The following is a 15,192-nucleotide window of genomic DNA, read 5'->3' on the forward strand; positions in this document are numbered from 1 at the left end:
TTATTTTGCAGGGCTGGGGATTAAACCCAGGGCCTCATTCATACTAGGCAATCACTCTGCTACTGAGCTATATCCTCAGCCTTCTTAACCTCTTTAAACTCAGTTTTCTCATCTGTGTCTCTGTACTAGGGACAGGTTTCAAGATCACATTTGAGCCAGTAGGAGAATTCATGAAGAGAATATACATGAATATCATCAGCACATAATAGGTGCTCAAAAAAGTCTTCCTTCTTCTATCTTTTCATCATGTGTCTGCCCAGCAAATACCATTTGGGGCACTCAAAAACCACAGATTCTTCTAAATCACATATTCAATACAAGTTGCCATGATGTTTTGCTTTGTTTTTGGTTTTTGGTGGTAGAATGTGGACCCTGAGGTTTCAAGCAAGCGTTCAGATCCCAGCTTAAGTACTTACTAGCTGTTAGACCTCAGGCAAGTATTTTAACCTCTCTGAGCTTTAGTTTCCTGGCCTCCCTTACAAAGTAAGAATCCATGATAATTTTTTAAGTTTTTTTAATTAAATTTTTAAATTTGTTTTAGTTATACATGACAGTAGAATGTACTTTGATACATCATATATAATGGAGTATAATTTCTCATTCATTCTTCTGGTTAAACATGATGTAGAATCCCAGTCGTATAGTTATGTATGTACAAAGGGTAATAATGTCTGATTTATTCTACTCTCCTTCCTACCCCATTCCCCTCCCCTCCCCTCACTCCACTCTTCCTAATCTCAAGTAACTCTATTCTTCCGGAGCAACACCCCCCCCCATTTATTGTAAAGCACTCAGCATTGGACAGGACTTTGGACCTCAGGATCCCAAGTGGCTACCATGGCATGAAGAAAAAGAGAAGAAGCCAAATCAGTTTGCATTGCAAAGGAGACAAAAATCACCATCAGTATTTAGAAAACCCCCAAGAGCATAATCAAAATGACACCATAATGGAGAGTTTCCAGAAAAAGCAGAGTGGAGAGCGCCATTTTCAAAACTCCAATCTGTCCCTGACCAGCCCTGTGCCCTGGGGCTAATCCCTTGCTTTGCTGTGTGTGGGTTTCCCTGTCCAAAGAGCCTGTCCTCTCCGTAACCCTCTGTGGCACCAGTACTGACCAGCAGAGGGCAGCAACGCACCAATGTTGACTATGGCGTCTGCGCTGCTGTTGCCTGACCCTGGGCAAAAAAATTGTGGTGAAATAATATTCAAAGAGTCTTGGTTTTATCCTCAGAGCATAATCAGAACAAGTTCTTGCCATGATGTACAGCTGAGAAAGCATCCCTAGAGGCATAAACTTAAAAATGTTTCATATAAACCATTGAGTGGTATGCTGGTCACACCTCGTCCTAAATGTAGACCATTTGAATCATAAGAGCACATCCCTGTGGGTCTGGGTTGCATAGCATCGATAATCCCATACCTACTTTATGGTTCATGAAGCACATCTGCTCCTCAATATCAGGAAATTCTCATCTCATTCTTCCCCATTTTCAGGGAGTGGGGAACAAGCTTCTAGAAGTTGTGATACTAGGCTGTGCACTTTCTTAATCGACTCCATCTTAGAGGCTGTTTAGTGGACTCTGAGAAATATTTGCTTAATGACAACAGAATTTGGTGCTTTGCAGCAGTTTTGGTGTGATGAAGTGTTAGAAGGTTCTGGTCCACATTACTGTTCCTTGCTTTACAAAAGGAATGGAGCCCCTTTCACCGTTTCAGAACCTGCCCCAGTTATTAGCAATTCTTTATGGTGCTAGAATAGTCTTAGATTAGCGGTGGTTTGCAAGAAAAAGATTATCAGGGGATACCCTCTCCCCAACTCCAGATTCCCACACCCATACCGCAATCACAGCCCAGTCACTATTTTTGGTGGTTGTTTGATCTGCTTGTGTGCACAGTGTCTCCAACAGATTCCTGCATCCGGTAAGAGACTATAACAGAAAACCAGACTCAAGTGAGTTAAAGCACTTGAACTTAAGGAACATTCAGAAAACAGCAAGGTGCTCCCCACAGCCACTCAACAACATCAGCAGATTCTCTCTGTGTCTCATCTTCATCCTGAAGCCTTTGTCCTTGAGTGAACTCCCCACTGGCTGCAAAATGGTAACTGCATTTCCAGCCATCACACCCAAGGAAGCTAAACCCTGAGGACCACCAGACACTGTCTTCCAGCATTGCTTTACCAAAGCATTGACCCTCCCCAGCCCATTTGCTCTTGGGTCTCACTGGCCAGAAGTGGATCGTGTAGCCCTGCCTAAGCAACCGATCACCAAGGCAATGAGATGGCATGCAGACTTCGGACTTCTTGTTCTCTTAGACTTGACCCCAGGGTGACCCTTGATAATGTCTGGACACATCTTTGGTCATCACAAGTTGGTGGGGGGCAGAGGCAATGCTACAGGCATCTACTGGATAGAGGCGAGGCACGCTGCTAGACATCCTCCACTGCATAGGAGGCCTGGCTGGGTGCACCTCTAGCACAGGTTTGGGCCTCACAGCTGCTTCTAAGAAGCACATGGCCACAGGAGAAGGAAAGATGAAAATATGAAAGAGAGGAAAGGGAGACTGGCTTTGGGGAAGGTAGTCATCAGGCCCTCACTTGCTCATAATTCAGCTGCATTGCTGCTGGCTTGCTGTATGCCTTTTTTTTTTTTTTGAGGGGTGGGGTACCAGGGATTGAACTCAGGGGCACTTGATCACTGAACCACATGCCCAGCCCTATTTTGTATTTTATTAGAGACAGGGTCTCACTGAGTTGCTTAGCTCCTCACCATTGCTGACTGGCTTTGAACTCGCGATCCTCCTGCCTCAGCCTCCCAAGCCACTGGGATTACAGGTGTGAGCCACCAGCCAGGTTTGCTGGAAGCCTTTTTGCTACCAGAGTCCTAGGCCAGGCTCTGGGGTTCCAGAATCCTAGGCCAGGCTCTGGGCTTCCAGCAAATTGTGCCTGGCTACTCACCCTAAAAATCAAGCAGAAAAGGTAATGGTGAAAATATGAAGAGAACTTTAATCAATGTGGCTACAACAGAAAGAAAAGGGGAACCACATCCTTATGTTGTGCTCAGCCCAACCTCAAGGAGCTGATGATGACTTTGAAGATTTATAGGGAGGAAAGGAGGGCAAGGGTTGGAGGTTTGCACAGCTGGAGACTTTTCGTAGCTGCCAAACAGGTGATCTCCATCAGGTGTGGTCTGGTTCATCGTGACTGGGTGATTGGCCCGGCAGAGCCCTGTCCATGATAAGAAAGTGGCTGTTGCCTGCCGGGTAGCTTCCATTCCCCACAGGATGCTCATCCTTCAGGTCTTTATCCCAGAATCCAAGGTGCAAAGGACACAGGTGCAAAATGGAAGCAGAGATGCCAAGTCTTTAATCCTGCTTTTGGCCACCTAGATTCTTACATGAAATATCTTAACTTTTAATGCTGGATCCTTTAAAAAAAAATCTGTGATCCAATACTATTTAGCTATCTGTCAAATTTAGGGCATGGAAATGCTCATTAGTGCTTTCTTGTGTAGATGCAGAGATGACTCCTAGTTGGAAGGGGGAGAGAATGGCCGGCTGGGAAACGTTCTTATAATACTGAGGAATAGACACAGTTCATCTACCCTCCTCTGGAAAGAGATGTGCAGTCATTCCACACACTTTCACATGCAGTCATTCAGTCCTCCCGCCATCGGGTGGGTTAGCCCCGACATGCAGATGGGAACAAAGGCTCACCAAGTGCCTTTCTGTCCAGGCTACTGGAAAGTCGTCCCTGGAGACTGTATTCTTCACTGCTCACTGGTGGCCATCGAGCTGGAGCTGGCTCTAAAGGTCATGCAGAGGCTCTGGACAGCCCAGGTATGGTGGAGGCTAGGAGAGGGCACTATGTAGGGATGGGCACTAGGGATGTTCCTCAGTCGTAGAGTACTGAAAAAAAAACCAAAAAAACCCAAAAAACCCTCAAGACAGTGCTTCAAGATGCCCACTGTCTCTGTCACTCACCACACTGTAGGTGCCTTTTTGGTCTCGTTGCTAAAGGTAAACGCAGCTATTGGACAATGCTTTGGTGATGTGGCCTGGTGGCCACCGTCCTTCCTCCTGTCCCTCTGGATCTGCCAACTTCATGCCAAGGCCACGCTTTCCAGGCTGCTCCCAGCCAAGGACCGAGCACAGGGCAAGTCCTTGTGCAGCCCCTTTGCTGCCCGATCTTGGATTCCTCTTAAGGATGCCTGCCCCGCAGGGCCCACCCAGCCAAAACCTTCTCTGCACAGCGCTGCCGTCAGAGGCTCCGCCCACCCACTGCTTCCTTCCCACCTGCTTCCCAGGTGCAGCCTGCATGTCAGTCTCAGGCTCTCCCACCCACTCCTGCTTCCACCCAGCGCTCACAGGCATTCCCTCAATGGGTTCCTGCAAGTGGAAGCCCATCTTGACATCTGCTTTTCAGAGGATCCGGATGAATACAGAATGTGTGTTTTGTGGAATGAGGTTGACAGCCATCCAAGCTCACAGCCATCTGTTGTGAAGGGAACGGGGCTTCACACTGTCATGGCGAGGATCATAGGTTCTGAAATCAGATAATGCGGGTGTGGATCCTACCCACCAGTGGAATGGCCTGTAAGAGGTTTCTTCACCCACACTGAGTCTCTGCTTCCTCATCAGCGGAGTCAGTGATTCTCAACTGGAAGCCACTTTGCCCCCAGGAGACACTTGGCAATATATGGAGGCATTTTTTTTGTTTGTCACAACTGGGAGAAAAGGAGGTGGCTGCTACTGGTGGGTGGAGGCCGGAGATCCTGCCAAATACCCTGTGATGCACAGAGCAGCACATGCATGGCCAGGACCCAGCCAGCACTGGCTGTCTGTAGGGTGAGGCCGAAAACCCCTGGGTTCAATGGAGACCATGATGGGACCAGCACAGGGCCACTGTGAGATCCCAGTAGGGCCGTTTGCTCGACATCTGACGTTGCCGGCTTCCCTCAGTCTCCTTCTAAACCCCATGGGGGTGGACCTGTGTCTGGTATCATCAATGACTGGACCATGGAAGGTACTAAGGAAATCATTAAGAATTGTTGAAATATTGATCAAATAAGAGCAGATCAAGGAGCCATAACTATCATTACCATCATTAACACCGCGTTTCCAACTCCTGGCTCCAAACATGAGGATCAGTCCTCTGTATTATTTGAATGAATGAATGAGAAATGAAAAGTCATCTAATCAAGAACCACTCACTTGTGTGCTTTGGAGAGAAATTGAAAACTCTTGAGAAATAGGTCTTTTCCTTTTGCTTTTCAATGAGGAATTTGGTTTGTCAAAGAAATGGCCTGAGACCTCTGCCAGCCAGGCCACGGAGCTGGGGTCTGAATTAAAGTCCTGTGGAGTTTAGGACACACATCTTGCTGGCTTAGGCAAAAAAAGGAAACCGGGCCAGGCTTTATGGGGCCATGCTGTGAAACAAGAGCTGTTTTCAGGGCCGGGGAACACACTCTGTCCATGTTTAATTTCTTCCATCTGTCTGGTATCTGACCTGTGCTGCCCTCTCAGCCCTTGCCACATATTGTCTGCGCATGTTCCCATATAAGGTGATCTCTCTTCCTCTCCTCCCTCTCCTCCTTCTCCTCCCTCTCCTCCCTCTCCCTCCCTCTCTCCCTCTCTTTCTCAGGGCTGGACAGCAACACCACTTGCTTCCTCCACCCATTTCTCCCTCTCCGCCTTCCCTGGCAGACTCTGCTGCCCGGATGGATGGCTGCAGAGAGGGAAGGGGCAGGGGGCTGCCAAAGAATGTGGCAGGTTTATTTTTACCCAGGCTGCATTCTTTACCGGGCCTGCAGGCCCCAGCCACTTGGGGATGTCACATGTCGATAAGACAGTGGGGGTGACTGAGATCTGTGGCTCAAATCTGCAACACCCCAGGTGTGAGCCATCATCATGGATGGGGGGCAGCGCTGGGGGGAGCACAGACTCTGAGGTCATGGGACTTTCTCGTTCCCACTGCCCTGGGTCTGATTCCCAGAAGTACGAGTTTGATCCTTCCAAGAAGCAAGAGCAGGAGTTGAGACCCGTATCAATGTAGGATCATTTCTGGGTGAAATCCAACAACCACAGCAGAGTGAAGGGGATCCAGGTGTCAGGGTAAAGGTATTAGTTGTGCGACCTTGGACAAGGTGCCTGACCACTCTGACAGTTTCCTTGTCTGTTCGATTCTCCCCTGGTGTTATAGTGAATCTATATTAAGTGTCTATTTTATTCCCTGTTGTTGCAACAGTAGCTCAAATAATGCCTGGCATACAGTAGGCACTCAAATATGTACAGAACAAGTTACATGAGATAATACTTTTCAGTGCTTAGCACCCAAGAAATGATAACTGATCCAACAACAACCTACTCAAGAACAACAGAGGTTTATTAAGCACCTATTAAGTGCTAATCCTTGTTAGGTGTTGGAAATATGGCAATGAACAAGACAAGATCCTGCCTTCAGGAAGTTTCTATTCCAATGGGTGAGACATATAATAAAATAAACAAAGTTCAGAGAACCCTCAGTGCTATGAAAAAAATATTTTAAAGAAATGTTTATCGTGGGCCACAGCGCACACACATGAATGTCCATTAGACTGAAATAAAACTTTCACAAAACAATCGCCATAGATCATTTGCAAAGATAGCTACAGTCAGGCTCCTCTGTCATCAAGAGGTGGGGGCCAGCTCTCCTTCCCTGGAATCTGGTCAGCTCTTGTGAACTTGCCTTGGCCACTACAACGCAGCAGAAGCCACTCTGTGCCTGGTCTGGGCCTTGGCTTGAGGAAGCCTGGCGGCTTCCACTTTCATGCTCATGGTACAAGTACAGAGCTCGGCTCAGACCATGGAATGATGGGGGATGAGAATGTTCCCTGAAACCGAAATAGCAGCCAGCACTAAGCTGGGACAGGAGGGAAGCCTGACCCCAGCAGAGTTCACAGTGGATGCCTGTGAGTGACCCCAGAAGATCCGTGAGGAGCAGAAGAGCAGCCCAGCTGAGCCTGGCTCACCCACAGACTTGGGGCTGGGGCGCAGGGAATTGTTGATTAAGTCAAAACATTTGGAGCAATTTACTAGGAAGCAAAAAACTTCTTCTCCCCTCCCTCTTTTTTTTTTTTTTTTTTAACTAGGAATTGAACCCAGAGGTGCTCTACCATTGAGCTACGTCCACAGACCTTTATAAAATTTTATATTTTGCCAGGTTCAGTGGTACATACCTACACTCCCAGTGACTTAGGAGGCTGAGGTAGGAGGATCACAAGCTCAAGACCAGACTCAGTAACTTAGCAAGGCCCTAAGCAACTTAGCAAGACTCTGTTATAAAATAAAAAAGGCTGGGAATGTGTCTTTAGTGGTTAAGTGACCCTGGGTTCAATCTCTCTCTCTCTCTCTCTCTCTCTCTCTCTCTATATATATATATATATATATATATATATACACACACATATATATAATATATATATAATATATATACACACATATATATATAATATATATATAATATATATTATATATATATGTATATATATATATATACACACACACATACACACATATATACATATATATACATATATATATATTTTGAGACAGGGTCTCACTAAGTTGCCCAGGTTGATTTCGAACTTGTCATACTTGCAATCCTCTGCCTCAGCCTCTTTAGTAGCTGGGATTACAGGTGTGCACCACGATGCTTGGCCTTGTTTGATTTTTAAAAATGTTAATCAAGACCTACCAAATTGATTTCCATATCCTCTAAGAGGCCAGCAAGGTGACCAATACAGAGATGGAGAATGACTGGTGGGGTGGGTACTTTCAGTAAGAGGTTCAGGAAAGTCCTCACTGGAAAAGAAAACTTTGAGTTAAGATCTGAATGAGCAGAAGGAGCCAGGCTAATGGAGACCTGGTGAAAGAAGAAAAAACAGCAGTGCAAAGGTCCTGAGGCTGGGACAGCTTCAAGGTGTTCCTGCAACATAAAGGACGCCATTGTTTGGGGAGGTGAAAGAAAACAAAGAAAGTAATGAAATTAGGTGAATGTCACCCAGTACCTGGGACTTCAGCTGTAGGGAGTAAAGACAGTGTGGAAGGCGTGAGGTACCCTGCTTGACCTCCTGGGACCCTGTCTACCTTTTATTTTTTTTAATTGAGGTAAGATTCCTGTGACATAAAATCAACCATTTTAAAGGAAACAATTCAGTGTCATCAAATACATTCATGATATTATGTAACCATCACCTCTACTTCCAGAGGTGAAAGAAAATAAAGAAAGTAATGTTTTTGTCACCTCAAGAGGAAATTCAGTTCCCCTTAAGCACTTGTTCTGCGTTACCCCTCCACCTGTTCCCCAGAAACCACCAATCTGTTTTCTGCTCTATGAATTTGCCTACTCTACGTATTTCATGCCGTGGAGTCACACAACACGTGCCCCATTGCGCCCCTTCTTTCCCTCAGCCGAGTGTCTTTAAGGATTGCGTGTGGCGTGGCCTGGTATCAATGCCTCAGTCACCTTCTACTTGGTGCACCGGCCATGACTTGTTTATCCACCCATCCACTTGCCCATCCTTTTGATTCTATAATTCCATCTATGGCCCTGTCACAGACCTTGATTTGACGTCACCAGCCCAGGAGGATGAGAAGGTCTTGGCAGCATGAAGGACAAAGCCGTTTGTGTCCTGCTGTTCTTGGCCTTTTCTTGTCCCCTCCCATCAACCTTTTCCTGCATGATCCTGAGTTTCCTGATGGCCCAAAATGCAGCTCCACTGCTGGTTACCCTTAAGTACTCCCCCTGAATTCTATAAATACACCAGACATTCAGCTGGGAAAAAGCCCTTGAAAGGCATCTGAAATGAAAATACACTTTTTTTTTTTTTCCCATCCTGGGCTAAGTGTTTTCTCTCTATCTTCTCCTGCTTTGACTTTGGGTATGTGCTTGGATTTCAAACCATTAGCCCGACCTGGGTAGAGACGAGGCACCTAAGCAAAGAGCAAGCCGGCCAGCTGTTGACCACAGCCCTCCTGAGCGAGATCCCTTCCCCTGCCTGCTCAGGGGTCTCACTTAGTCCTTCTTCCAGACTGTGGAACTGGTTTGGAGCCAGTTTAATGGGTTGGTGAAAATGGCCTTGAAGTTCGGTGGACTCCTGTCCGAACCTCGGCTCAGCCAGCTACTAGCTCTGTGGCTTTACTAACTTCCCAGGCCTCATTTTCCTTAGTCATAAAATGGAGGGGAAACACAGGGTCCGGGCAGGTTTGTTGTGAAGATTTACTGAGATGCTGCACAGCCATAGGTGGTCTGATGGACTTAGGCCCACCCACTGTGATGCCTGGAACTTCAGCTACCAGAGAGAAAGGGGAAGATGTGGGGTGGATGGACTGACCTTGCAAGGCCTCATGGCCCATTGTTCTGACCACAGATCAGCTCGCCCTCCAGATCCCTGCTCTGAGCTCTTCGTCCCTCCTCTTTGTCCCAGGAGGCATCTGCATGGGTGGCCTCAGAGGAGCTCCTTTCCCCTTTGACTCACTGTGGGTTTCACTAAGACCAGGCAAGAGATCAGAGAGGGTGCAGGGTAGGACTGGCTGCCTGCAGAGGCTCCTAGGGCTGCTCCCTCCTTTCAAGGGCTCTTTTGACCCTTTGGTGCCTGTCCCTTCTCTTCTTGCTTCAGGCTCAGGGGCAGTGATGACTGCCTTTGTTGCTGGTCCCTTGTTGGTTGCCCTATGGCCTGCCCACACTGTGTACATAGTGCTTTATTAAGTTCTCCTCGGTTTCCTGGAGAGTGTCATGTCCCTGGACGGATGCCTACGGAAGTAATCAATTTTAGACAATGACTCAAATTTTCAAGAAGAATGACATTATTTTATAATGTATTGAAATCCATTTCTGAGCCCCTGTCCTGCGAGGGTGGAGAGGAATGTAATTCCATTTTTTAGCACCCCTCCCCCTGCCCCCCGACACACACACACACACCTTGGACACACGTTGGGAGATGCCAAGTCCCCGGGCTCTTTTGCAGTGGCAAAGCTTTGGGGCACTACTCGGTGGCCCATCCTTGTGGCTGTTTGGTCACCCATCATCCCAGGCTGCAGGCCCTTTTAGGTTGAATGTCACTGAGGCCTCCGTGTCAGACTTGGGACAACAAAACTTCTACCAGACTGGAAGCCCCTGAACTCATGGTGTGGCCTGCTTGGAGTATTTCTGCCTTCTTAGGGGCCCCTCTGCATTTATCAAGTTGCATCCCTTTCCTGGGAAGCTTCTTAGCATCTCTCTTCTCTCTTTACCTGAAGGTCCTCCCCTCTCTCTTCCCCACCTTGAGGACAACCAGTACATTATTTCCGAAAGACAGGCTTTCACAGGCCTGCAGCTTCTGAAGAAGTATGGAATTACTACCCGAAATACAGCTTCATGTGATTTTCCACCTGCAAAAGGCAAGGCAGTGGAAATTGTTTCAAAAGATAGGGTAACAGGAGTACACACAGACATTAGTATGTGGATAAATTCTGACACATGTGAAGCATTTAGCAAAGCTCCTGATATATGGTAAGCACTCAGCAAGTGATGACATGATTCTGGCTTGATCCCAGTGGCAATGTGAGGGGTAACCTGCATACCTCCAGACTGATAACCAAGGAATCAATATGAACTAAAGGTTGTCTTGACTACTCTATAGTGCCCATTAATCTCATCAGTGATTTCCAGTCTTTGCAAACCAAAGTCTATTTGCAAATACAAAAGCCATTAAAAAAAAAAAAAAACCTATTTGACAAAGATGTAATACCAGGAATGCCCTTGAAAAGGCCTCTGGAATTGCATCCATTTATTTGAATGTTTCACATATTGTTTATCTTTTTACCTTTTAAGAAAGCACATTCTGCTACCAAACATATTCACAGGATTAAATTGCCAGGGCAGAGATGATTTAGGATATCTGTAAACATCAATTCGGATTTCCGTTTAAATTTAATTTCTTTCATCTCCAGGTAACCTAGATGGCAAAGGCATTAAATAACAATTAAAGGATACCGGAATAACCCACTTCTGAATTTGTTTCTGAGTTTGGGTCATTTTCCCCAAGTCTTGAAAGAATGAGATATCAGAGATGAGATATCGTGGGTAGTGTGCAGAGCCACCCAGATGGGACAGCATCTTGAACACTGGCATTCGCTGAATGCTCGTGCAGGATCCAGAAATATCTCATGGTCAAGATGAAAGGTCTAAATTTAATACCAAAAACAGAAAATTGGCTTGGCTTCCCTGTACTCTGCACAGGAAAGTTCTTGTTTGGAAGTTCTGAAAGGAGAAGGGGCTGGACACATGAAGTTCATGGCATCCTCAGATTACCATGGGAAGCAGGGGGTGGGGCGGATCTACTGTTGCACCAAGACCTCATCTGGCCCACAATGAAGGCTTGATGGAAGACAGAGAATTCACTGGAAGGAAATCAAAAAGGAAGGAGGTTCTCATTAATACAGATATGCCCACAATCAGAGCACATTTGTTTTTTTTGTTTTTTTAATATTTATTTATTTTTTAGTTTTCGGTGGACACAACATCTTTATTTTATTTGTATGTGGTGCTGAGGATCCAACCCAGCGCCTTGCGCATGTCAGGCGAGCGCGCTACCGCTTGAGCCACACCTCCAGCCCCAGAGCACATTTGTATCATTTAACTTTAAATGATACATTTCTTCTTCTTCTGAATTTTCTTATTCAGCTTTTAAGATACAACAGCCTACCCTGGCCACCTGGATGGGACACCTCATGATTTTGTTTGAACAGCATCCCTACCTCTGGTAACAAATCTGGGCCTTCCTTTGGAGGAGTCACCCTCACCCAGTCTATTATCCTGGCCATCAGAATTATAGCAATTGATTCAAAAGTGGTCTGACATAACTCTCACTGGCCCTGGGAATTTGCTGGAATTATGGGACAAAAGATTTTACTTTTACAGTGATTGCTAGGCTGACAGAAAGTAGAACTGTTGCTCCTAGCAACCTATACAGAGGAAAGTAGAGATGAGAGGCAGAGAGAGGGAGAAAGAATATAAAGATGATATCACTGAACTTCTAGATCAAGCCAAACCTGAAGGAAGTAATAACACCAGATTTCATAGTTACAGAAAAATTCTACCCCTTATCTGATTTTTTTCTTATATCAGACTAAGTCTTGAAAAGCACTGTGACCAGAAGTGATTTTGCACCCTCTAAATAACCAGAGCAGAGGTTCACAATTTTGGATAATCCTTGCAGTATCTACAGTTAAATAAAGAGGTTAGAGGGGTAGCTTCTAGCCTCTCCAAACTTTTCCACATTCTCTTCACCCTTTCTGCTACTAAAAGATGGTCAATGTTTTAAGTCCATTCCGCACAAGCAGCATCGTCTTATCCGAGAGCTTCTGTTGAAAAATGGAATTAGAATTATAGTGTTTCAATAGCAAGGGAAGAGCAGGTTTCAAGCAGGTCTGTTATTACAACCAAAAACTGCTGAAGAATCCACATCTTGGTCTGGGGCTATAGCTCAGTTGACAGAGTGCTAGCCTTGCATGCACAAGGGTGTTCAATCCCCAGCACCACCACCAAAAAAAAGGAAAAAAATCCATGTCTTGGGCATTTCCCACAACGTTTCCTATTTCTAGTTCTTGCAGTATCTACATAGTTAAGGAGATTGAAAGAGGAAGTCCGTCTGACTTAGCCAATAGAATCCTTATCCATAAGAAGGTGAGGGTATATACGGGTATCAGTCAACAGATATGTGGATAAACAAATGTAGTTTATCCATATAGTGGAACATTATTTTGTCATAAAAAGTAATGAAGTGCTATGCATCCTACACTATGGAGGGGCCTTAAAAACATTATACTTAGTGAAAGAAGCCAGACACAAAAGGCCACATGTTTTATGATTGCATTTATATGAAATGTCCAGAAGAGGCAAATCTGTAGAGGCAGAAAATAAATTAGTAGTTGCTGGGGGCTGGAGAGGGGGAGTTTTTCCATTGCACACTGCGGGGTGATGGTGGGAGGGTACAGAGTTTCTGTCTAGAGTAATAAACATCTTCTGGGATTGGACAGGGGCAACATTTGCACACCTTTGTGCACACGCTTCAAGAAACCACTGAATTTATATTCTGGGCAAATTGTGTATCTCAATAAAACTGGTTAAAAGAAGAGAGTGAGTGGAGTGGAAAGGGAAGCTTTCAGAACAGCTGACACTTGTATAGAATTTCCCTGCATCTATTTAAAAATGTCAGATACAGTTCAGCCAAAAGGCATCACTGGGGGCTTACACAGATGACAACGTAGCACTTAAAGGAAGAATCTTCACTTGGGTGGCTGAACTTGAGATGCAGTCAGCAATGTCCCCTTTTCATGGAATTGTAGCTGAGTAGACTCCCCCTACCCAGTGAATTCACTCAAGGTTTCATCTTAAATGAATCACAGGTGGTAGTAAATCTTTCTTTGACTTATATCTGGTCCCTATAGATAGGCAGGGACCCAGTGTGTACAGGTCTCTTTCTCTTTTTTGCTTCAAATTGGAATAAAAATTTTTCAACATAGGATCCCAGGAAGCATGCTGAACACCCTCACATTCTTCCCTGTGTCCCAGAGAAACCGTATTGAGCATATAATCCATTCAAGTTTGAGTGCAAAGAGTGGATTCCATTGCTTACTAAAAATTTACATAGGATTGTAGACAAGTGGAGGATGACTAAAAACTGCTGGATAAGCCATTTTTTCTATAGCCTATATCTTGTAGACCTTATAGAAGGAGCAAATCTAACCATTTCATTTTTTAAAAAAGAAAAGCAAAAAATTCAAAAATGGCTTCAGTGTTTACCTGTATCAACTCAGTCTTGACATCGCCCCTATTGAGGAAAGCATTATTTTAGTCACATTTTACAGATGGGAAAACTCAAGAGTGGTTAGGAAATTTCCCAAGGCCAACACAATGGCAGACCCAGGATTCAAACCCAGGAAGCCAGGAGTGTCTCCTAACATACTCAACATCATCAGTTAATTAGTAATCCCTTGTACAAATTTGGTATTCTTTCTCCCAGGATTATTTCGATTAAATTTTCAAGGATTTCACTGCTGCCTCCCCTAATTGGTCATGAGCATCTGTGAGCTGGGAACAGTTTCAGTTTTTCTCTAAGCACCCTGCAGGATATCTTCCTTTGATAAATCCTCAATACTCAGAAAGCAGCCAGCAATGGGAACAGTCCTGGAATGTTCTGTTCCCTCTACCTGAAAAACTCTCCCTTATTCTGTCTGGACAATTTTTTTTTTTTTAAAGATAGAGTGAGAGAGGGAGGGAGGGAGAGAGAGAGAGAGAATTTTTAATATTTATTTTTTAGTTCTCGGCGGACACAACATCTTTGTTTGTATGTGGTGCTGAGGATCGAACCCGGGCCGCACGCATGCCAGGCGAGCGTGCTACCGCTTGAGCCACATCCCCAGCCCCCTGTCTGGACAATTTTTAATGAACTTAAACAGCTGTGTCTGACAGAAGCTTTCACGATGGTACTGTCCCTTTGACCTTACCTCCCCAAATAAATATGGGGTCCTTCAGTGAGGGCTTTGTCATCATTGGCTCCTTTTGTTACAGCATTTTCTAAGTTGTAGCCCATCTAATCATTTCTTTTCCTGCACCAGACCGTTGATTTCATGAAGGCAGGAGCCAGGGGAATCCTAAACTCCCTTGCATTCCCAGCAACCAGCACAGAGCAGGACATGTTAAGAAGATGCCCAATGCATATGTATTTTTTTAGTTTTGGTTATTGTAAGTCTGATGCTAAATCTACAATTGGTTTCTCATAAGATATTTGAGCAGGAAATATAGTTTTCAGGGTAGGAGGAATTTCATTTTTTCCCCTTCTCTTTAATTGCCAATGGGCATCACAAAGCACAGAGGTCTCCAGTCTAATAGGGATAAGTTCAAAATACTATTCACTAACTAAATCTCCCCTAAAACAGCCAATGCAGTTTTGGGGTCTATTTTAGTATATCTTGTAGACCCTATAGAAGACTTTCATTAGACTTACAAACCTCATCAATGATCTTGGTATAAAGATCTCCCTGCACATGGCACAGGATGTGAACCACCAAGACTGCAAGAACTACTCTGTTTCTGCATGTGCCCAAAGGAAGCCTCTCAGAGGTCATGTAAGGGTAAAAGAAATTGAAGTTAAAGCGTAAAAGTTAAAGGGTAA

At 45.1% G+C, this 15,192-nt stretch overlaps 1 long non-coding RNA gene across 2 annotated transcripts; it reads right to left on the reverse strand.

The window, feature by feature from the left end:
- Positions 1 to 2,976: 2,976 nt before the first annotated feature.
- On the reverse strand, positions 2,977 to 8,766 carry LOC125611234. Of its 2 annotated transcripts, none has more exons than XR_007341372.1 (3): positions 8,597 to 8,766; positions 3,713 to 3,904; positions 2,977 to 3,381 (listed from the first exon to the last, which is right to left on the reverse strand). It is a non-coding gene; the product is annotated as an uncharacterized LOC125611234 (long non-coding RNA). The 2 variants fall into 2 exon arrangements; XR_007341373.1 differs by having other exon boundaries at positions 2,977 to 3,297; positions 8,597 to 8,765.
- Positions 8,767 to 15,192: the final 6,426 nt, after the last annotated feature.

This window comes from Marmota marmota, unplaced genomic scaffold (genome assembly GCF_001458135.2).
Source record: "Marmota marmota marmota unplaced genomic scaffold, marMar, whole genome shotgun sequence".
NCBI classification, from domain to species: Eukaryota; Metazoa; Chordata; class Mammalia; order Rodentia; family Sciuridae; genus Marmota; species Marmota marmota.